The sequence below is a fragment of the Corvus kubaryi genome, unplaced genomic scaffold (assembly GCF_017639235.1).
Source record: "Corvus kubaryi isolate FWS band 111438036 unplaced genomic scaffold, C.kubaryi_AGA036_p1.0 69, whole genome shotgun sequence".
Taxonomy (NCBI): domain Eukaryota; kingdom Metazoa; phylum Chordata; class Aves; order Passeriformes; family Corvidae; genus Corvus; species Corvus kubaryi.
In genome coordinates, this window is record NW_024582057.1 from 3,943,758 (window position 1) to 3,966,158 (window position 22,401).

Sequence of the window (22,401 nt, forward strand, 5' to 3'; positions counted from 1 at the left end):
GAGAAGAAGAGAGAAGAAGAGAGAAGAAGAGAGAAGAAGAGAGAAGAGGAGAAATAATTCCCTGATGAAAAAGAAAATGTAAAAAAATCTAGAGGGAATGTGAGAGGGAAGGGCACATGGCAAACTTAGGTCAGTATAACTCAAACCGATGCAAGCTCTTCTCATTCTCATCACCATACCGTACCATCTCTGCTTAAGTATAAATAGAAGGGTTATCTATCATGCTCTCTTTCTTCATGCAAATATCATTTTCACTTTCATGTATTCCGAGGACTATATAACTTATTCATTCAGAAATTAATCTAAAATTATGCCTATATAATACATACCATATTAATTCACAAGCTTACTGCACTAGTCACGCAAACACATACAACTGTTATTCAGAATGCTTTTCTCCCATCTGGGAATTATGTTACAACACTTGCACCCTAAATGTAAAGGCTTTTGTAAAAAATTTGTAAAATTGAGCACTAGCCTATTAATTGGTCTTCTTTCCCTCATTGTAAGATCACACATAACACAAGACACGTGGCTGAGGACTCAGAAGCAGTGAAAATTTCAGTGCTTGCAACCCAGGGAGAGAAGCAGGACTGCAGAACTGTGTAACTACAGGAAGAAAGAAGCACAATTGACAGAGTCCCTGTTTCTGACACAGCACATCTCAGAAGAAGCACTTGTCACAATTAATTGTATCGTGAGAACTTCCCTACTGACACCATACCCAGAGATACGGATTTTTCATCACACAGAATTTCAATTTTCCTCCTGGAAAAATGAAGGAGAAGGAGGATAGATGGGTTTTTTACAACATTTTAAAATTATTTAACTCTACTAACTGAAAAAGACTCATTACCATTGACTTATTGCATTATTTCGATACAGGCATTAAGAATCCAAAAGCAGAACCTCTTGCTGCCTATCATGTATTATTGGTGCTGATTTGTTCCTTACAAAATATAGGACAAATGAACATACTGCTAATGCATACTGCGTTAATTATTCGGCAGTGCCATGTAGTAACCCTGATGGAAGTTCAAAGGAATTGTGACAGATACAGAAGGAAACAGTAGTATATATAGCTTAAATTTGCATTCAGTCGTTCGCAGATACAGCATGGGAGAACTGAGTTGCAAGGCTGCACTACTGCCTAAATGATGACACATTATGCTACCAGATTAAATACTCCTGTGAGATAAAACACTGTAGAGGACTGAAGTTCAGAAAATCAATTTCAACCCTGTTTTGTAAACTTCAGTACAGCTCTAACTCTCTGTTATTGATACCAATTCAGTGGACCAAATTTATACTGCAAATCCACACCAGGCTTAAGAAGTCAACCAGTGAGTGCACAACACTGAGAGCACCGGAGGACCCGCAGACACTTACAGACAACACATTGCCAAAACAAAGCTTTAATTTAGAGGAAAAAATACTGGCCTCTGGAGTTGTAAGAACCACCCAGAGATGGGAACTGGGAGTACACAAATAAGCAGAAGCAATGCTATGAGCCTACACAGAGTGATTTCCAAAACTCATCCTCCCACATCTTTACCAAAAAGCAGCCAGGAGAGCTGAGCAGCAGCAGCCAATTGCTGTCAGGGACCCCTACAGGGCCCCAAAACAGGGCAAAACCCTGCTCCCTGCTCAGCCCAGCTACCCAGGACATCCACGCCCAGTCCACAGCCCATGGGACACAATGCTGACCCCCAAAATGCCCAATCCAGCTTGTCACCCACTCACACCCACACACCCTCTGGCATCCTTTGCGTCTGGAAAAACACAGTAGGTGCTGCCTCACCCCAGGGCACCTTTGGCTCCCACAAGCCCACAGCAAATTATGGGTTGCACTACAAGAGGGGTTTGATCCCTCTTGTAGCAGATCCCACAGCAAACTCCACCTGTCAGGGAAAACCCAGGGTCAAATCGCTGCAGCTCACACTCGCTGAGGTAACACAATGCACTCCTAAACACAGACAACTAAACATATCAATGGTACATATAAGCTTTCTCAGTAAAAACAGATCTGCATGCATTTACAACATACAGCCTTATGTTTTGATGTTGAAGTTTTGTTACCTCCCCCACGCTCCCTGAAATAAAATGTTAAAAAAAAAATTCCGTTGGCTTTCTTCAATCATTAATCATATTATACTAATAAATATTCTGACAGTGACACTGTTTAAACAACTTCTTCTCCACCCAAAATCCACTGGCAAAATCCACATATAAGCTGACCATCCCATAACCCTGCTTTTGAATGCTAATTGAAATCCACTTCCCCCAGCCAGCACAGTAAAGAGCTACTCTTTGGGAGGGGGAGTGCAGAAAAGAAATGAGAGAGGGGCCTTTGAGAGGAAATAAAAATAGGATCCCTTGATCCCACCATGACATGGCCCAGACATTCTCCCTGTGGGGGAAGACAGTGTTTCTTACAGCAGTAAGAGTTTTTATAACATTTTCTTCTTTTTTTTTCCCCTGTGCAACTTTGCTTCCTGAAGAATGCTTTATATAAAAGACATGACATTTGGCAACCCAGCTCTGCTGCTTTGTGAAATTCTTTGGCAAGCACCCTACGTGCTGACTGCATTCAGCACATCAGTTTATTTATTTATTTATTTATTTAGGCAGATGTCAGAGGGAGCAAGCCATACAATTAATGCACAGCACGGTATCACTTCATCCAAAAAAAAAAAACGGAGAGGAGCTGGGAAAGGAGGGGCTGGAGTCTCTCCTGTTGGGAAACTTCATCATGGGAGCAAAGATGGTTCTCTAACCTACAAGTGCTGTTGCTGCTCTGGAGCATATACAGCGATTCTCAGATCTCAAGGCATTTAGGGAACATCAATTAATTAATTAATTAAGACTGGCTTCCACATCAAAGGCAGGTATCATTACACGTCTATTTTGCACATGGGTAAAACGAGCCGCAAAGTGAACCTAAGCCTGTGTCCCAAGGCAGGAAGCACTGCCTTGCTCCTGCTGCGGGAGAGCCGCCCTGCAGTAGCGAGCAGGAGGGCTCAGCACTGGCCATGTGCAGACCCACGCTTTCCCCCTCCCACCACGAGGGAAAACAGAACACAGAGACATTTCTACATGCCACCATCTTCCCAAGGGTGCAGCCTATGTCTGTGAGGCACAAGAATCCCTGTCAATAAGCACTGATTTCCTTTGCTCCATATCGTGTGCCCATGACATACCTCAGCACCATTAGCAGCAAGTCAGGGACAGCACCATGTATATATATAAAATCCATGGTCATGGGCTTTGAAAAGCAAAATCTCCAAGGGTCAAGGACTCCCATGAGCAATGCCTGTCTCCTAGTCAGATGCCACATGCTGAGCAGGAGGGCCCTACATTCATGGTTTGGAGCTATGGAGTGCATTAGTTTAGGCTTACAAGAGAACGAAATGCTTCTCAGAAACAATGGAATATTTTTGCTTGTGATCATCATTAGCCCTGTTTATTTACACCAGGGACCAACAAAGCTTGGCAGCACACTGCCAGGGACACCCAGCAACAGCAAATTCACAGAATCATGAAGTTTTCAAGCTAAACAGGAAAGAGAGATGGGAACTGGAGAGGACATGACATACTTGCCCAAAGACAGAAGCTGGCTATCCCATAATCTTGGAAAGGTAAAGCTCCTGCACTTACCACATATCCCCTGGTATTTTCAAGCTAAACTGCTAGCAGCAAAGGCCCCACTCTATCCAAGACATTGTTTAGCACATACACTATGAAGGAAATGTTGAAACACAGTCTGGTGCCTTCCACAGGAAGGAGCTACCAAGTCTTTAACCCTGCTGATTGGGTACGGAAAGGACTTGTCTCCATCTCAGAGGGCTGAAATGGGACTAGAGAGACTGCCTGATCAGGTGGTGCTGCTTCAAAGACTATGTCCACTGGCACAGATAAATCACTTAGCCTTTGCAATAGTTTTAAGCAACTTGGTCTATAATAAGCGTTGCCTGTTTAACACTGAAAAAAAACGTTTTCTATGCACAAGTCTAAAAGAGACAGACGTGTGTTCTCATCTGTTGCATGCACCCTGAAGTAAAAAAGAAGTCTAACTTTGTTCCTAGAAAAGAAAATCTGGCACAGCAATCTAAACCTGCCTCGTGTTTGCTAGAAGAATATGAGGACAACTTTTTTTCTTTTAAATAAAAAGTCTTGCATTACCCTCCCTTCCTGTTCTAAAACTTCTTCCAAGAATATCTCTCTTTCATTTCTAGGCCAATTTTTATGATATCCAAGTAGTTATCACAACAGCACTATAAAAGCACAACTCTCCAAGGTTTATTCAGGGCAGACCTCAACCAGACTGCCAGTTTTGCAGAAGTTTGGTATGACCAAGGACTCAGGACAGCAAGACACAGAACTCAGCATCAGTTAAACTGTACAGCAACCTCTGCCAATCATCTGTCCTCAGTGAAACATGGACCAAGCTCTCCTTTGAAACAGATTCAGGGATCTCAGCGCTGAAAAAGGCCAAATGCACACAAATCTGTCCACAAAGAAATCACTGGCAAAATTCCCCTCAACTGAAACAAGGAAATACCAAGTCTTCGGTAGCACTACTCAGTCATTCTTTTTAGCCTGGAAACAATGCACTAGCACTTTAAATGGGGATTTCAAGCTAGGTGAAATTGAGTTACCGATGCCCACACAGGATGCACACCTTGGTCTACAAGCTGGCTCTGAAAGTATAGGCCAAAAGCAAGCAAGGGAAACCTCAGCACAAGTTGTTTCAAGCTATGGTCTCATCAGCTCAACACAGAGGCTTGAAAGTGCACACAAAAATTGGAGTCAAGGGGTTTTGGATCCACGTGCATACACTACATATCAAAATACAAAGATGCACACATCCCAGTGCAAAATTTCACACCAAAACACCAATAAACATGCTTTTTCTTTAAACAGAGGGAACAAAAAAATATTCTCCACCAAACATAACTGTGATGGCAACTTAGACGAACTACCATATTGTAACACAGGCTGGCAATCTCACTAGCCTGAGGTGCACAGTGCAGAGATGCTATGAAAGACAAAATTACACAGCTTAAAAATGACGTACAAATATTTCACTTGAGGGAAAGGAGAAGATCACAGAGAGACAAGACTTGGAGGTAAAGGGTAGGAAAAGGACACAATACACAAGAAAGGGACAAGACTGGGTTGTTTTTAGCTTAACACTTGCCATTGCATGAAAAAGCAAACGTGACTCATAGTAAAGGTAACTCAAAGTGTGATGTGACTGCAGTGGAGAGCTGAGAAGACCACACTGAATGAGTCAGCAGCACCGATAAAAAGGGTGATAAGAAGCAGCAGATGGGACACGTCTTTACTAAAACCACCCTGCAGGACACAGACCTTCTTTCCTCTAATGAAACGGTGGTGCCAAGCTGCCACACGCTGGCTCATACACTTGCGATCCTGTGAATCAAAGAACGCCACGCATGGTTAGAAAAGCAGCAGGCAAACAGCTGCAGACAGATCCACATGCAAAAAAAAGCACAGAAAGCAAAGCAACAGCACCGCCCCAACACTCACACACCCTAATGAGTGCCTGGGACACCACCCTCCAAACCACTCAGGCGGCGGGGTGGGGAGGAAGAGAAGAGGGGAAGGAAGCTGTCGCTGGGATCATGGCATTCAACCTGGCCGACGGCCAGCTTTTCCGTTCCTGCTTGTCAGACTTGGCCTTCCTGGTAGGTGCCGAGGGCAGGCGGCTGCAGTATCCCCCCCAGCCCGGTTCTGGCTCCCCTGCATGCACCCGCAGAGCCCGGAGGCAGCTGCAACTGGACAGCTCGTACGTGTCTCAAGAAGCTGAAAGGGCAGCCGGGGCTATTTGCAGAACTACACTCCAGCTCGGGTGGCAAAACTCGGGTTTAAAGCTCCATCCTTTTGTTCAGGGTTGCAAACCCTGTTTTGCTGCAAGAGCAGAACACTTAGCCCCACGTTCATGAGCAGCAGAAACCATACAGTCATATGCAAGGCCACATTACCTGCAAAATGCAAATGCTGCCCTGACCACATAAACAACCTGCAATGGTGGTTCCTCACTGTCGGGATCCTTCCACTTCTGAACCTGGCCAGGAAAGATGAAGGTCCTCTGTCACAAGCTCAGAAGAGGATAAAGACATAAGGCAAAGCTCAAATCACCTCTCATCTCACTTCTTGGATGAAGTAAAATTATACCCTGCCTGTGAGGGGCAAGATGGAAAGTAAAATGCTCTATTTTTAGACACAAGATCCTGCTTCATCAGGTTCATCTAATTTCTAAGAAACAAACTTTGGCAAAGGTCTGCAGCTGAAGGGGGTGAAACATGACATATAATTTTCTTTTAGTGCAGCTCATAGCATGACTAGCATAAATCTAAGGAAATCTGCTTTAGCCACATAGATACACCAGCTGTTTTATTTGGGATAGTCCCTATATTTTAGCAATATATATATATATATAGAGAGAGAGAGATTGTTTTTCCCAATCTGTTCTGCCAAAATAAGCATGTTATGTCCAAGCATTTCAATGGAGTTAGAAGGTGTGTCTATTCCCCCTGCTCCAAACATCCTTATTTATAGATTTCAAAATTTGGCAGGTACACCAAGGAAGAGCAGTTGCTGAGCCGAACACACTCTGCACAGCAACAGATCTGTTGTAACAGATTACAGGCAGAGAGAGAGAGACAGGAAAGTGTTGTACTTTCCTTCTTTACAGACGTCCTTGCTTTCAAATGCAGCTTTATGGAGATAACGACAGCAAGGACTTGTCTAAAATACAGCTGGACTGAGAGCCAAGGCTCACTGCAGCCCCACTGACAGCAGAGCTTGGCTATGCACTTTGGTCATGCACTTTTCTAACCCAAGAGTGTGTATTCCAAGAAGTAGGTAGAGGAACTGCTCCCCTACAGTCATCAGGAGCATTAGTGAAGGGGGAGGGTGGTCAGCCTGTATGAAAAATAGTAAAGTTAGTTTTCATTTCCTGTCAGTTTAAATCTTATCTTAGAAGCTTCATTAGCTGATATTTTCTGGCCTGCGTGCAGTGAAACTCCTTTTGTTACTCACTCACAGAAGGTCCCCCTTAGTGGCCTGCAGTTAAGTGTCTGTGCTCCTGGAATCCACCCTGCCCTGCCCACCATTCGAAGGCTGTAGCAGCCAGTGAATCAGTCTGCAACCACAAATTGTTGTGTTGGCCTTCCCCTTGTAAGTCTACAAACAAACATACTCCTGATTATAGCATCCACTGGTAATCTGCTAAAAAAAAAAAAAGGCAAAAAAACCCCCAAAACCAAAAGATAAATGCACAGGATTCATGGAAGCTGATGCACAGTTTTTCCCCCAGTTTAGTCTTTCCATTACCCCTTGAAGGGTCTTGGCCATGCTGAAACACCCTCATGCACATTTCACTGCTGGGTTTCACACTTACTGATTTGCTTTGAACTCATGATGCAAGTGCTTCTATTTATTCTGCAGATGATTCCTGAAATCAGTGTGCCATTTGCATGTGGACATACAGTGTCGACTAACCTGATCACAGTGACAAACTGTGATCAGAACTCAGATGCAGACTCAGTGAGGACTCCCTTGTCCTCAGCCTGCAGACAGTGCTGCACCTATGTAACTCCCACCACAGGGCTCTCAGGCCCCCAGTGCAGAAACTGCTCAACAGTGACAAATGGATGACAAACCATGACTGAGAGTTCTGCAAAAAGTTTCCTCATCTCTCAGCCACAGCCCCTGGCAATACACACACTTCTGAGCATCGCCTTTCTAAAGGACCCATCAGATGCACTCATCCCTCTAAGCTGAGCTGCAAGACACAGTTAGGCAAGGGTGACACCCTGCATCAGAGGGAGCTGAGGATGATAAGCAAGGAGAAGGGAAAGGTACAAGTGAGGGAGCACAGAGCTTATGATGCTAAGAGTTAACCAGCACAGTACATGCCAGGAGCAGCAACTTCTTCCCATGCGTGAACTCTGACCAGGAGCAATGCTGGGATGAGTGTGCAGCCAAATCATGGCTAAGGGAGATGGAAGAGAGGCAATCACCCAATCCTCCCCCCATGCCCATCTCTTAAGATTTATCTCAGCACCACATTGTTGATTCCTTCCCCAGTTTCCAAGAACTGACTTTCCTATACACACTAGAGAAAGAAAATTAGTTTTTCCAGTATCTTCACTTCCAGCTGGTATTTGCAAAGCTCTCCGAGAACAAAACTGCCAGATTCCACAAGTGATCAGTGTTATCACACTTGATCCATATGTGCCTTGAGCTCGCTGCCCCCCATGGGACCAACAGCCATCACTGCCTTTTCCTGGAAGAGATTATGTAGCATATCAGAAAACAAAATTACTAACTTTATTCCTAAAATCTCTCAACAATCCTCAGTCTCAGTTCCTCATTTACAGCTGGATGAATCCGAAAGACAGAGTCACCTTTGCAAGATCCAAGAATATGACTGGGAACATAACAGCAAAGCCTCAAGCTCTGTTCTCCTCAGTCTGCTACACAACCCTCTTCTCCCCCTCTGGGCACAGTGGAGATGGGTCACCACCTTCTGCATACAGGCTAATATATGTAAGTGATTTCTTTCTCATGCATTTATGTATGTAAATTAAGACATATTCTAAACTAGGTTATGAAAATGCATATTACATTCAAATGCTTTATCTATTGAAACTGTTAGAATTCGGGGTTGTTGTTTGAGCAACATTTAGAGAAGGCTGTGTTTCCTGCTGAAGTCACAAAGAAAGTCAAACCTCAAAACTGCTATCAGTTACTGACTACACTTTTTAAACCAGGACTGCCAGACAGCCTGCAGGAGCTTGCAGCAGCAGAGTCTTCTGCCAGGCCAGGGAGGGTATCTGTCATGCCTTTCATTTAGCAGGCGGAGTTACCAGCTGGCTCAAACGAAAGAAAGAAACTGGAAGTTGTAAATGTAAGAAAATAGGAGTTAAAATAATTTCTTAACAGTAGTGATATGCAAGAGTTCAAGATCTATGATTCCCAAAACTCTTATCTAAGATACTGTGACCAAAAAACCAAATTTGTCTTAATAACTACAATTAACTGTTCCTTTAAAAAATTACTTAATTTTAAGGCAAAACAAGTTGAATTTTTTTCTCTTCTCCCCTCCTATTTTAAGGAAGCATTCAGTTAAGTTTGACAGAAATGTTTCAGAATCTCCTTTTAGGGCATTTTTGCTGAAGGTTTATTTTAATGTGAATATAGCCTGATACAAGTTGCATGCAAAAATCTAATCTAGTAAACAGTGAACAGAAATTCGCACACCACTGATTAAAAAAAAAATAGAAAAATTAGAGGCCCACAGAAATCTATGTTGGAGCAGATTACTGGTAGAACATCTGTAAAATATAATGTAGTACAAGTTTAAAAAAAGATATATGAAATAATTTCAAGTACTGAAAGCATTCTCTTGTTTAAGGACTATAACCAAAAAGAGTAAATGCAAAGCAAGATTTAGAAGCTGATGATTTCTGTAAAGCTCTCCTGATTGCTGATTTTAGTCACAACTGAAATCAGCAATTTAAATCCCCTGAAGAACTTCCACAGGAAGAGCAGTGCTGATTTATTTCTCATGAGATGGGACACTCAAGATCATGAAGAACGTTAGTTTTCTGATGCAAAGCAGATACACTGGGACAAAGACAAGTGCACACTACTATTCTGTATTTAAAAAAGGCAAGAGACTAAAATATATGCACGTATGTGCACATGTGAATACATGTCCTCATTTTGTTATCACACTCGATCAGGACACAGACCTGCATAGCAGCAGACTAGGAAGAGGAAGCTTTTGCAAAGAGGTAAAGGAGCAGCAATTCTTGAGTGCTCAGGGCAGCCCTTCCAGGTGCCAGGAGCACCAGGAGTGGCTCAGCAGCAGGTCCTCTTGGCGTATGCACAGCAGTGCAAGGCCAGAGCTGCAGGGCCGGGGACACGAATGCATGGTGATGTCTGACCACTCGGTGTTAGTGTGGATACTACCCGGATTATGATAAGCCTTGCTAAATCCATGCTGGGCACATGGTGACTCTGCACTGTCCTCTGTCAGTGCTCCTAGGCCCAGGATGAGGGTGACAAAACATCCCTCAGGGCTGTCAAGCCAGAGGCTGCGCTGAGCAGGACACAAGGAGCTTGGCTGCTCTCATCTGGAGGCAAACCGGCTTTCACAACTCGGGGAGCTCTCCTAAGGGTGTCCTGTAACAACTCCATCAACCCAGCTTGTTCTCATGGATTATAGCACCACATGAGACCTCCTCTTCCCTGTCATGCATAGCGACAAGAACAGGGGAAGCTGTGTTTCAAAAAGAAAAGTACATTTTTGTTCTATAGCAGAAGCAGAGTTGAAAAACTTCAGGGGACCTGCAGAAACTTTCAAAGTCATAGAAGTGATCCTCCAGTGAGGAAAAAAAGGATTAAAGTGTCCATGGGGACACCAAAATCCATTTCTCAAGGCATTCAATGTAACAAGACAATGGAGAGTAACTCAGATATAGACAGCAATGAGGTAATTAAAGCTTAGTTCTTCCCAGCTTGCTCCCTACTCCACATGAAAGAAGCACACAAGTGCACACACATCAAGACTGAAAACACAACATCATGCTCCACTGTAAAACTCCCGTGCCTCACAGAGTACTGCTGGCTTTACTATGGCCATGCTATGTACAATCAATAACAGGTACTGATAGTGTTTGCACACTATTTCAATAAGCAAAGCCAACCAACATCACTTCCTCTATTTCTGTACAGAGTAAGATATTTACAGGAACAGCCTTTTGAAACGCTCCAGTAAAATTAGCTTACTCAGATTTTTTTTTTAAACTAGAACAGAGAACAGAAGGGTATCATCATCATTGGGTTTTGTGCATAAATCAGCTGTCTATTTACCACTGGTATGTTGCAATAATGAATTGCCACTATCTCGTGGGGTATTTGCTAGGTTATTAGATTACCTAAGTTCAGGGAATCAAAAAAAAAAAAAAAAAAAAAAAAATTTCTTCATTATTTCCTGGGAAACGACCTTCAGAAGCATGTATTCCACCTCCTTTCCCAAAGCAATGCCCAAAATATTCCTGTAGGAGGTTTGTCTGTTTTATAAAAACCTCCAGTGATGATGCTTCCACAGCTTTCTCAAAGGCAAATAACTGCAGCACCAAAATACCCTTATAATTTCAAAGCCTTCTTAAATGTTTACCTAAGTCTTGCCACCTTCATATTCAGCTCATTTCTTTTAGTCGTAACCCCAAGCAGTCAGGCAATACAGTTTATTCCCCTCCTCCTCGTAGGAACCTTCCACATACTTGAACACTACTATCATGTCTATTACTGGCCTTGTCCCTTGTAGACTAAACAATCCCCATTCTTTCATCTTCTTTCCCAGGTCATGTTTTCCAAATCTTTCATCATTTTTCCTGCCTTCTCCCTGGACACCATCCAGCTGGCTCTTGAGTGTGCTGTGCCCCAAACTAGGTATTAAGCCATTTCAAACACTGAGTGGAGTGGGCGGGTTATTTTGTGCCTTTTCTTTACACACCCTAAAACAGTGCTTTTTTGAGGAACATGGATGGGGAACCCTTGTTCCTTGTATGACTGCATGACACCTACGGTCTCAGGTCTGCGATCCCTTTCCCTCTCAGATGCACTGTCCTGCGCACACAGCCTGGGAGGATTTGAGCTGGGACACTTCCCTACAGGCATGGTCACCATCTCAGGGTCAGAACCGAAGTGGGCAGGGGATCAAAAAAAAAGCTGCCCACTCAGAAGAGCACAGGCAGCCCAGGTCCCAGGGGAGAAGAGAGAAGGACACATCACAGATTGGTTTTCTTGGTAGTCTGGGAACCAGCTGTGATTTTTTTACCACCCTATTCAACCAAACCAGGCCAAACTGCAACTCAAACACGGCCCAATACCAGCTCACAGACCTTCTTCTGTAGAACCATTACTGAGTCAGCCCCATTCTGTCTCATGCAACTGGATATTTCTACCTCTCTATAGCACTTTTATGTTTGTATCCTAGCTGTTTTTCAGGTTTTTTTCCCAAACTATTCCTCCAGTTAGCCAGGGCAGCTCAAAACTTTCATCCTGCCTTCCAGCAAGCCTGCAGCCCCCCTTCACACTTCTTATCCTATGTAAATTTAACAACTGCTCTCTCTGCTCCATCAATCATTTCAATAATGAAAACAGTGAGTATTACCAAAGCCAGGACAGACCCCTGGGGAATCTCACTCACTCCAGTCTTGAAGTTTACAGCAAACCATGAATAACTACTTTGACTAGTGCCTGGTGAAATGCTGTGCACCCACATTACAGGCCAGCTAACTACACACCCAGCCTGCCTCAAAGAATGCTGTGTTAAAAAGCAGCCAGAGCCCCCCATCAAAGAGGGAGTAATTTCTGTCAGACAGAGGGGTCCAATTACACTGTCATAGGCACTGTTGGAAAGTCTTTGCTAAGCACTGCCATAAAAATGTAATGCATGCTGATAAGAGGAAAAGGAGGGTTGATAACCAACCTTTAGAATGACAGGAAGAACTTCACCAGAACTGAGACAGCAGGAGCCTCACTTTGCTTCCAGCAAAGGAGAGACTTGAAGAAGCAAACTGAAACGCAGTATAAAAATTACAGGAATTTTGTGCCTTCCATCAACTGCTGACGACTTAACTGTTAAAGAAAATACTATCACACAGGTGTGGTTTAGTTTGGCTTTTTTAGTAAAACCAAAACATTTTCTTAGCTCTTCCAGATGTTTTTTCAAATTGCATTGTTTACTGCTCCCTAACAGCCTATTCTGCTCAGAGATCACAAACAAACCAGACAGAGAGCAAAGACCATGGTTCTCAAAACCCTGATAAATGCTTTAATCAACCACTGAAAACATCCCCAGCCCTGTGCCACCACTAGGAGAAGCAAGTGGCAGTGGCTGGTGCCTGAAACGGGGAGAAAGGGTAAGTTCCATGGAAAGTGAAAGGTGAGGCAGCTTTCCAACGCTGGCTCCCTCTGCTTGCCAAAATAGCAATGCCCAGCCCACGCCTCACTCCTACTTCTGTGGAAGATGCGCTTGCTTCCCAGGAGAGTTTACTCTCGCAATGCAGATGTGCTTCACTGAGGCAATCACACTCTGTTGCGTAACAGAACACAGAATTAAACAGTGTGTGCTGTTTGGTGCATTTTTAAAATGTACACCACAAGTTACTGCGGAGTTCAGTTACAGTGCCAAGAATGTTAACACTGATTTTAGCAGGGAAGAATACATCATATCCTCCCTACTCCCACAGCTTACTGGAGCCGTAATGTTGCAAAATCCTCTTGTACGTGTCAGTAAAATACAAAGCCACACATCTGTGGACTTTCATTTTGATCTTTGGTGACTGTGGGTATTGTCACCTTGGGACCTAACAAAGCTGCACCAGTGGCAAGCGCAGGGTGGCTCTGGGAAGAACCTGGCAGGTGACTGCACTGAGGTGCTCCAGCTGAACCCTTCATCCCATGTCCTACAAAAGAGGGGTTAAAAAAATAAATAAATAAAATCACAAACAGAACCCACAACTAATCATTTCTAGTCCCCCCGGTGGACAAGGAGGAACAACACTGCAGATGCTGCCATACTTTGAGTAAGAATAGACATACATTTAGATTCTTCTCTGTTTCCAGGAGTTACATAATGCCATTCATCTTCAGAGGAATACAGGTCTTTTCTAAAATACATCATGCATAACCTAGTTTTCCACAGCAGAAAACTCACCGAGGGAATACTGTTTGCTCATACCAGAAAAGTATCCCAAAATTACAGTAATTTATAGCCTCATTATCATTGACAAAAGAAATAATACTATTCTCTTCTGACAAATATCAGTACACTGAAAAAGTAATGAATAAATGTCTATAAACAGGTATCAAATAAAGCAACTGTCAATCACTGCAACAAAACTTTAATTAAATCATATGTTAAGCAAAAAAAAGTAAAAACAAGACATATAATCTGAAATCAAAATAAAAATCCGTCTATCATGCCAAAGCACAATTCAGAGCACTAAAATACCATAACCTGTTAAGTGATTGGTCATCTAATTGTTAATTGTAAAGTTCCAAGTTTACAAAACAAACATACAGATTCAGCAAAGTACTCTGCCATGTGCCAAAGTACATCTGTACTTTAGAAACATATTTTATGTGACTGAGTTTAAAACTCTGGAACTGTTCATGTTCATGTACACCTCAACCAGGATTTCTTTTTTTTTTTAAGAGACAGAAAGTGATCTGCACTGTTCACATTTTAGTATTACAAATCAAATCAGCATTCAGCCTAAGCTGAATACATATTTCTGGAGACACATCAGAAAGGACCCTGAGGATTAGTCCTAACACAAAAGGATGAGGGAGTTGCTTGCTGTCATCCTGCCAATTTTCCAGAACAGAAGAGTTAGCAAATGAGGCATAAAAGGATGTGAGCAAAGAAACTCATACCTGCAAAAAATGCTGAAGTATCAGGTGTGCAAGAAAATGACAGTAAGTAGTATCAGGCCAAATCACAAGAACTGCTGACCAGCTGAAAGTCCTTCTGGCTTCAGCTGGAAGTACTTAGCACCCTTAAGACTAATTAAACTTAGAAGCCATCCTAAATTGATGCTACAAATTAAATTTGAATATTCAACACTTAACTTTTTACAGCTCTGACCTTCTATTGCAATCAACATAAGGCAGCAGCACTAACTGAACCTCTGCTTACATTAAAGAAAATCTTCCCGAGTGCCTCCATATCTGTTATTGTAAAGAAATTGATACAGTCCTCTCTCTTTTATTCCTTATAGTGATAGTGATAGCAATATCAAATATACCTATCCTACTGCTGTAGGGGAAAACCCAACAAGTTCCCTTCTTGGTCTCTGAAAAATCTCTCATTAATGCAGCTGGTGGCTTTCCGAGTGCAAAGACAAAGGGGGGGCATTGTTGAAGTGTGTGGGTGCACACACACACACATGCAGGGCAAGTGCTGAAGAAAGAGGTGTGCACTCTGCAGCGCAGATCTCTGAACGTGAGTGCAGCAGCCAGCCCCAGTTGGGGCAGAGGAACAGCCATGTTAAGGTAGTGTTTGAGTCAGCTGCGCACTTCCACATCTGCCAAAGTGGGCTAACAGGTTTCATATGGCAAAGACTACTTCTGGGGGAGGGGGAAAGCCAAGGTGGGGATGAGGAGCTTCACACTTGCCTGGGGATACCTTCTAAGTCACTATAATTATTCTGATACATAAGATTTAAAAAAAATCAAAGAAAAATAAATTAATTAACTGAAGAAAAAAAGGCTTAACTTACTGAGTAAGACACCACTTTAAGAGGTTTCCCCACTTTCCCTGCTGTAAAGCACTTCAGAAAAATTCAGCCACTGAGCTACTGCTTTTCTTGACCTTTTCACTGAAAGAGAGCAGAGTAAAAACAGGAAAGAGCTAAAATGATACACATTAAAGATGCTTCATGTTAGGAAAGTCTTCTGAGTCAATGTTGCAAATTCACTCTGTGTCAGATTTGTCAATATACTGCTTGCTAAAGACTACCTATTAAGAGCAGCAGCAGTCAAAGCAGGCGTGTTGCCTCTCAGCTGTTGCAGCAACACCGTACACACCATATGATGCAGCTATGTAGCATTTGCATCTGGTGCTGGTTTTCCACACCCAAAAGCTCACTTCATGTCTTTGGATTAATTTGTAATGCCCTGAGCCCCAGGCAGATTTGCTCTGCTGATTTCCCTTTTCTTAACAATAACACAAATAAACATGGAAATAAATCTATTGTCCGAGGAACCCTTCCACTAATTCTGTTCTTTGATGGTTTGGTTGATTTACTATGGCGAGGAATCAAGAGTGAAGTGGATCGTAGCTTAATACTGAGTATGGTTAATCTTCCCTTTGCATAATGCTGGTACACTATGGCCCAAATACCAGAGATTTATTTGATGTGTACATGCTTTCAAGCATTAGTAAACAAGTTGCAGCCCATTAGGAAAGAAGAGCAGATCCAAACAGTGGTGAAGCTCTTTATGTATTAGATTGGCACTGGCAGTGGAATATACTTACATCTGCATGTGCACTAGCTTTAAAATTCTGGACACTATTTCATCATTTTTAAACTATAACTAAAAATATGGCTGAGATCACTTCCCATGTCCTGATGCACTGTTGCCTGAATCACAACAAAACTGAGCAAGAAAGACACAGTCTTCTTTTCCTCTTTTTCATCTTTTAATTGATTTTATTCCTCGTAACATAACCAAAATGAGGAAGAACATATACTAGAGCCTAAAAAATCTACAGACACACTAATTCCCATGAAAAAACAAAAAGCTTCTCTCACTTCTCATTTCTTATTCTTCCATTACTTTGAAGAACATGTTATAGAACACACAGAAGTACTCTATGAAACATCACTAAATTTTTTACTTTACTAGACCTATCAAATACATTACAATCCTACATTCAATAACTAAAATATTTTTCTTGTTGTTCACGTACAAATTAAATTTGTTTCTTTAGAAGCTGGCCTTAAAAGCAAAGTATGAACTTAAAAATTAATTTTAATAATGAAGTTTCAAGCAATGTACAGTGGAAGCACTTGAAGTGCACAAAAGTTACTTGCATGTGGCAATGCTTCCTGGATAAAAGACCCAGTGTGAGTCTACATTATTTGAACACACACAGGCAAAACTCACCCAAGCTGTAATGTTAGGTATCAATAAGTCATTCTCGCAATATGGTGCGTCTTTCCTACCTAGGAGAAGAATCACAATCCCGTACTCAGGCACCAGCTTTAGAGTATGGTACCTAATTCCTTGCACTCTCACATACATATGTGATTTTCAGGAAACCTCCCAGTGTTTATAATACATTCACTGACCCCCCCACATAGGCTACAACTATACACCAGCCATCACTGGCCTAGATTTTATCCTGTTCTGGGCTGAACACTGACTTGGGATGACTCAGAAACAGTTGCCTCTGGTTTTTCCCCACTTAATAAGTAAAAAAGCCACAACAGAGACAGAGAGAAATTCAGAGCTGGAGGCAGGAAGGACTTTTCAGACAGCAATTCCAAAATCTCATCTGCAGAGGTGTAGAAAACGTACACTCCTGGAGCAAGCTCTTCAGATAAAGCCTCAAATCTTGGTGGCAACTATCAAATGGACACAAAAGTATATGCCTACAAAGGAGGTGCTGTGAGAACAAACAGATCAGTGACTGAGAGACGTCAGGATACCACAAAAAAGTAACACAGTAAGAAGAGAGGATGCCAATGTCTCAGGTAAGCAGTTATAGCCATGTTTACTTAAACTGTTCTGCTGAGCTGTTCCCGTTTCAGGCAGAAAACTTTGATTTAAGGAAGAGACTTGCAGTTCTGTCTTCATATTTTTTTTGCCTTCAAAGCATGAAAGAACTTCCTTTTTCAAAACCAGTTTAACAAAGTTTACGTCCAAACCCTCTCAGTCCCAAAAATGTCAGATCTGAACTCTATTAAAAGCAGCAGTTAGTGCAGCCAAATGCTCCACAGCATATTTAATAGACTATAATATTTCTAATGCCTTACTGCCTGAAGTCTATGATCTGGAAAACCAGCCAAGCACACCCACCCCAAGAGCAACGACTGCTATAGGGAAAACTCGTATCTACCTGTGGTACTCTACCACCACTGGCATGAGCAGACCAGGGACTCTCCAGCTGCAGACAGTGAGCACACAGACCACCTCTCTGGCAAGAGGAAGCCTGAAGGAAGCAGACAAATTAGAAATGAAAGTTGTGCCAAGCATGTAAGCATAGAGCTACTGTTTCAAACTTCAAGTCTTGCCGTTTTATGGATATGTTTTATTACTTGATTTTATTGGACCCTTCTTCTTCTAGCCTACTGCTTCCCTTATATCACTTACAGTTCCTCCCATCCATTTCTGCCTCACATCCTTCAGGCTGGAAGATTGCCCAGATCAGCTTCCCCAGTTCAACCACTAACTCCCTTGATGCCAGTGAGGACCAGAGTAGGCATCTGCGCTGAGCTCAGGTATGAGCACCCTGGGCACCCAGCAGTATTTTTCCCTGGCCTAAAGGATGCTTTCAGAAAAGCATTTTGATGCAGATTTCACAGTTGCCAGTTGTGACACCGGAAAATAGAGTTCATGCCGTCTCCTGACAAAACACCACGCCGCCTGTTCTTCCATATAAGGCATACATGTAGGAAAGTAAAGTATCTTTTCTAATAAGTTATGCAAAGAGAAACAGCTTCCTGGTACCTATTACAGCTGACTGGGAGCTAAAATGATAGTAATTATACTGTTCAGTTGAATTCCAGCAAGGTTCCATGAGTCCTAGCATGAAGAGCTCTGCCTGAGCAAACCCCCTGTCAGGCCCCTCCCTGCAACCACATGTGGGCAAGGCCCATGCCAGTTGCACCCAGCCTGGCACGGCCTGCTGCTCCTCCTCTGTCACCCTGTACCACGGCACTAATAGCACAGGACAGGAGCAAGGCTGTCCCCATCTGAGCCAGAATTTACTCCCAAATCAGGTTTTCTAAGCATCAAACCTGCTGCTGAGGAGCATTTTCCACTGTCTTGCCAGCCTGACTGCTCAAGATGAAGCAAAGGTATGGATGACTCTGCAGCTCATTCCCTGTTATCACACCAGTGGGCTGATGTAGATTCACAATGAAGCAAGAGAAGCAGCATGCTCAGATATGAACGAAGCTGAACTTTCAGGAATGGTTTCTCCTGTTTCAGGCCCATCTACCAGGAGTACAGTGGAAGTTTTAAAGAGCAGTCAGAAATAGTTCAAGAAAAGGGGAAAAAAAAAGGATTATTTGCCTATATCTAAATAATGAAATAAGGCATTTTTCACTTCCATGCTTCAGTATCTCAAAAATAGGAAGGGAGTGTTATCATTTACTACAAGGTACAAGAAATGAATGGATTCTGACAAATACCAACAGTAACACTTTACTCCCTTTCATAACAGAAACAAGCAGAAAACATTTTACTCCAAAGGATGAGTTTTCCAGAAAGCTTTCAAGTTCTCTGAAAACAGCCATAACTATAACACTGCCTGCAGAATGTTTGGTAACTTTATCAAAGATGCTCTCTGTTAAATATTAATTTTTATATAGATTCACTTAGCTATCCCGCTGTGTTTTCAAAGGCAGCTCATTTAACTACTTTATTGGATCAGTAAGGAATTTTGGGTATCAACAACTGCACATATAGTCAAAGAGAAAGAGGCACTAACTGACTCAAAATGGGCAGGGGAAAAAACAAGGAAAATGACACTAAAATGAAAAAATGTAATTAATATTCTAAAAAACAATTGGCATACCAAAAAGATAACTTTTATGATCTCTCTTCACCTGCAGAAAGGCCAAGCAAGCTTTCAATCTTTTTCCACTTGCAAGGCCCTTAAGATTTTTCTGATAAAAGTGAAGCCCACCATAGAACAACTGCACCAGCTGACAGCCAGCTTTGCTTTCCTGAGTCCCTGCTCTTCAGAGGCAGGCTCCAAGTCAACAGGTTCACAGACCACAGTCATGGTCACTACTGCCACCACAGAGTACAAACTAAAAACCACAAGTACACTGCAAACGAACACTCTGCTGCTCACAACCTCCAGTGAGGGCCGCAACATCCTGAAGGAACATTCCCGCCTTTATGCACACGCAGTGCAACACTCTTGTATCCAGTTATCCCTAAGGGGCAACTTTCCAAAAGGATAGAAAAGTTTAGGTAATAGACATTATGCAACATTTGAGTTGTATTTAAACAAACGCCGGGCTTAGCAATTAACTGCCTTATTTTCCAGGTCTCCTGAAACTGTGCAGAAGGTGAGCAGGCTCACAGGCAGTCCCCACATCCCTCACTCCTCTTTCAGCCCCAGGCCCCAGCTGCACCACTGGCATGGAGCACCCACAAGCATATGCTCTCAGGATAAACCTGACCCTGCAGCAGCACAGAGCAGCAGAAAAAAAAACCCACAAGGAGCAGCTGCTGCAGGGGCAGATGGGAAAAATTAAAATCTGGTCACCTGCACCCAGGCAGTTGCCCATCTCCGAACAGCACACAGGCCCTAGCTTCCACAGTTTGAGGTTAAAGAGCCCCAGCACTCCCATAATCTACCCCCAGAGCCTCCAAAATGTCCCCCCAGGAAAGACATCTGCCAGGTTTGAATCCCCTATTCCCAAGGGTTCATATGTAACTACACAGCTCTGACCAGAGGCATGAGCAATTTCTCTCTCCTTAGCTAAGTGATGCCAGGTGAAATTATCTCTGGATTGAACTGCATAAGGCTCTCTGGTCCTGCCTGCGTCTCTTCCTAGCTGTTCCTCAATTTTTCCAAAAGGCAGGGTAATGAACTGCACTCAAGGGGACACAGCATTCAGGTAATGGGCTTTGGTACTTCACATATATTAATCAACAGGACAGTAAGAATGGTAAAAAAATATTCTGGGTCACAGTCCTGACTATAAGATTTTAAAATCACTAGCTATGAAATTCACGCTCCAAATGGCTAAAGATTCATCTTTGAAAGCAAACATTTAATAATTATCTAGAAGAGGAAGGTTGTGGTCAATTACACCTCAGGGTACTTCCAGAAATGACAAGTATTTTAAAATGCAAAATCAGAAATTCTGCAGCATACTGAATTTGAGTTATCTACTGAACGTCCTGGCCATATACCATATTGCTAGCAAATACCACAGTGCAAAATGGTTTTTTTTAAGAGTACCTTTTCCCCCAGTTATACATTAGAACGCAGTTTAAACAACAATACAAAAAGCATGTCATACATGGCATGCTTTGGAGCAGTTACCATATGCTCTGTCAATAATCTATGGATTAATAGGGCCCTGATGCACAATAACATGTTGGCCACTCACAGCTCCATGGAGGATTATTCTATTCACCATGACAATTAGCTGACATTTAGGCTTATGTCACAATTTTTCAGTCACACTTTTGTGTTGATCAGCTCAAACATACTACTCTTGGGGTTTAGGGTTTTTTATTTTTCTTATTTCTTTAAAGGTATGATCCTAATTTCATTAATTTGCACTAACATCAAGGAAGCAGGTTCAGACACTAAATCAGAAGATAAATGCTATCTTAACAATTTACTTCTATGTTCCTTTGAGCAACTATACTATAATTTTTTTTTAATTAATTTAACCTATTATTCTGTCACTGGCAGTAGAAGTAGCCAATATTCTGGGAAACAGCTGAAGAAATAGAGGAAATATAGGGTGTAAAAAAAGTAATTTGTTTCATTATGATTACTCTCATTTTGGGCTGTCTTTCTGGGCAGTTCAAAATCAGACACTTTTCTACATTTTGGCATGGGGAGCAGCCAATAAAATAGATCTATATAATCATCTGCAGCAGCAACTCATCTTGTAACCGGCCAAAGTCTCACAAGTATTTTATTTTCTTGGGTTTTATTTAGAACAGAGGTCTGAATAGTCAGGTGAATAGCTGGCCACAGAATAAAATGTCATTTACTAGTTATAGCCTAACCTAAGGTGTAGGAGGTACACCTTCCACCCTGTAGCTCTAGAGGCTCCCATACAATCACCCACATTTGTGCCTGGGCAAAATGACTTTGAAATAAGAACACACTGGAATGCTTCCAAGACAACATTTTCCATTCCCTCTGTACATGCTGTGAATTCACCTTACAAACAGCACAGCCCTGGAGAGTAAGATCTCCAATGCATTACTATCTTAGTCCAGGTCTCCTTCGTGAAAATGAGATTGTGCCTAACAAATTTAACAACTCACTGGGGCAGGCTAAAATGCCATTGGCATCACCCAGGGGTCAGGAGTCTGCCGGGTTTGTACATGGCAGCAGGGGATCTGCATTTCTCAACATAAGTGCTGTTGTTCCACCCTTTTTACAGGAATGCCAAGGACTGCCAGGGATCTGTGATTCCCCAACATCCCCGTGCAAAAGGTACCTCAGAGGGGTTGCTCCCATGTAGGTTACACCCACTGAGACACAAAGGCTTTTGTCATTCCAGCGAACTGCCCAACATTTCCTCCTGCCTACAGTGGCAACACGCAGCTAAAGGGAGCTGCTCACACTTGGCAAAGCAGAATGGTGTCACTTTGGTGTAATAGGTTGCAGCACCTACAACTACAAATATATAAATACTTCAGAAGGTAAAGTGCACTTTGGTTTTGGTTGGTTGGTTTTTAAATACATACCTGTCCTTATAATTTGTCTGGTAAGCAGTTTTTGCAGAAAGAAGCATTATACAGTGCAAAAGTATGCTAAAATTCCATTTGCATTCTAAAGATAAAAATTTCCATTAATCACACCTGAAAAAAAGAGAGTCTGAAAGCACAAGATATATTTTTGAATGGAAA